The sequence below is a fragment of the Rhinopithecus bieti genome, unplaced genomic scaffold, assembly GCF_001698545.2.
Source record: "Rhinopithecus bieti isolate Rb0 unplaced genomic scaffold, ASM169854v2 scaffold_26676, whole genome shotgun sequence".
Classification (NCBI taxonomy): domain Eukaryota; kingdom Metazoa; phylum Chordata; class Mammalia; order Primates; family Cercopithecidae; genus Rhinopithecus; species Rhinopithecus bieti.
The window spans coordinates 386,026-388,870 of record NW_016812009.1 but is presented as its reverse complement, the minus strand read 5'-3'; positions in this window follow the sequence as shown (position 1 = coordinate 388,870).

Sequence of the window (2,845 nt, the reverse complement as noted above, 5' to 3'; positions counted from 1 at the left end):
CCTATTGCCCTCCCACTCCTAGAAAAGCCGCTCCGGAGGCACGCCACGCGCGGCCTTCCTCAGTCCTCCACTCCTGTCGGGATGTCAGGACTGTGGGAACTCCGTCCGAGAGCTGTACGGGTGACTCTGGGGGCCCCTTTTGTCGGGGGGCCAACAGACCTCTCCCTACCCACCTTCTTCCCTTGAAGCTAGGTGACCAAAATAAACTTGCGGTTTTGCTCCTACCCTTGCCTAGTCGCTGGTTCTTTTGTACCCGCTCTGGTGGTCTTAGAAAAACAAAACAGGTAGTAAAAGGAATATTGCAACAAAGCAAGTTACACACGTTTTTGGTTTCCCAGTGCAATAGAAGTTACGTTTACATTATCTTGCAGTCTACTAAGTGTGCAATAACGTGTCTAAAAAACAATGTACACATCTTCATTAAAAGATACTTTATTGCGGCCGGGCGCAGTGGCTCAAGTCTGTAATCCCAGCACTTTGGGAGGCCGAGACGGGCGGATCATGAGGTCAGGAGATCGAGACCATCCTGGCTAACACGGTGAAACTCCGTCTCTACTAAAAAATACAAAAAACTAGCCGGGCGAGGTGGTGGGCGCCTGTAGTCCCAGCTACTCGGGAGGCTGAGGCGGGAGAATGGCGTGAACCCTGGGAGGCAGAGTTTGCAGTGAGTTGAGATCTGGCCACTGCACTCCAGCCTGGGCAACAGAGCGAGACTCTGTCTCAAAAAAATTAAAAAAAAAAAAAAAGATACTTTATTGCTAAAAATGCAGGTGGTCATCTGAGCCTGCAGCGAGTCATAATCTTATTGCTGGTGGAGGGTCTTATCTCTATGTTGACAGCGGCTGGAGGGTCAGGCTGGTGGTTGTTGAAGGTTGGAGTGGCGGTGGGTTTTGTTTTGTTTTTTTCCGTGAGACAGGGTCTTACTCTGTCACCTAGGCTGTAGTGCAATGGCGCGATCACAGCTCACTGCCTCCTTTCAAGTAGCTGGGACACCAGGCACGTGCCACCACACCTAGCTAGTTTTTACAAACTATTTGTAGAGACAGGATCTTGCTATGTTACCCAGGCTGGTCTTGAACTCCTGGGCTCGAGCAATCCTCAGCCTCCCAAAGTGCTGGGATTACAGGCATGAGTCACTGCACCTGGCATGTGGTTATTTCTTAAAATAAGACAACAAAGAAGTGTGCTGCATTGATTGACTCTTTTGTGTTTGGTTTCTGAGACAGAGTTTTGCTCTGTTGCCAGGCTGAAGTGTGGTGGCATGATCTCAGCTCACTGCAGCCTCTGCCTTCCGGGTTGATTCTTCTGCCTCAGCCTCCAGAGTAGCTGGGATTGCAGATGCCTGCAACCATGCTCGGTTAATTTTTATATTTTTAGTAGAGACGGGGTTTTACCATGTTGGCCAGGCTGGTCTCAAATTCCTGACCTCAAAGGATTTGCCTGCCTTGGCCCCCCAAAGTGCTGGGATTACAGGCACGAGCCACCGTTCCTGGCCAATTTGCTCTTTTAAGAAAGATTTCTCTGTAGCATGTGATGCTGTTTGATAGCATATCACCCATGGTAGAACTTCTTTCAAAATCGGAGTCACTCCTCTTAAGCCCTGCAGCTGCTTTATCAGCCAATTGTACGGAATGTTCTAAATCCTTTGTTGTGCAATGAGATGACTTGGACTCAGGAAGGGGAACATTACACACCGGGGCCTGTTGTGGGGTGGGGGGAGGGGGAGGGATAACATTAGGAGATATACCTAACGTAAATGACGAGTTAATGGGTGTAGCACACCAACATGGCACATGTATACATATGTAACAAAACTGCACGTTGTGCACATGTACCCTAGAATGTAAAGTATAATAAAAAATTAAAATAAAAATAAATCCTTTGTTGTCATTTCAACAATGTCATAGCATCTTCACCAGGAGTAGTTTCCATCTCAAGAAATTACTTTCTTTGCTCATCCATAAGAAGCAACTCCTCATTCATTAAAGTTTTATCATAAAATTATAGCAATTCAGTAGCATCTTTAGGCTATAATTTCTAATTATGATTATCTTGCTATTTCCACCACATCTGCAGTGACCCCTCCCCTGAAGTCTTGAACCCCCAAAGTCATCCATGAGGGTTGAAATCAACTTCTTCCAAACTCATGTTTAAAGTTGATATTTTGACCTCCTCCCATGAAACACAAATGTGCTTAATGACGTCTAGAATGATGAATCTTTTCCAGAAGGTTTTCAATGTACTTTACCCAGATCCATCAGAAGAATCACTATGTATGGCTGCTATAGCCTTACAAAATGTATTTCTTAAACCACAAGACAGGAAAGTTGAAATGACTCCTTGATCCATGGGCTATGGAGTGGATGTTAGGTTAAAAGAGCATGAAAACAGCACTAATCTCCTGGTGCATCTCCACCAGAGCTCTTGGGTGGCCAGGGGCATTGTTAATGAGCAGTAATATTTTGAAAGCAATCATTTTTGTCTTAGCAGTAGTTCTCAACAGTGGGCTTAAAGTATTCGGTAAACCAGCCAGGTATGGTGACTCATGCCTGTAATCCCAGCACTTTGGGAGGCCGAGGTGGGCAGATCACCTGAGGTCAGGAGTTCAAGACTAGGCTGGCCAACATGGTGAAACCCCGTCTCTACTTAAAAAAAAAAAAAAAAAATTAGCCAGGTGTGGTGGTGGGTGCCTGTAGTCCCAGCTACTCAGGAGGCTGAGGCAGGAGAATCACTTGACCCCAGGAGGCAGAGGTTTCAGTGAGCTGAGATGACACCACTGCACTCTAACACTCTAGCCTGGGTGACAGAGCAAGACTCTTTCTCAAAAAAAAAAAAAAAAAAAAAA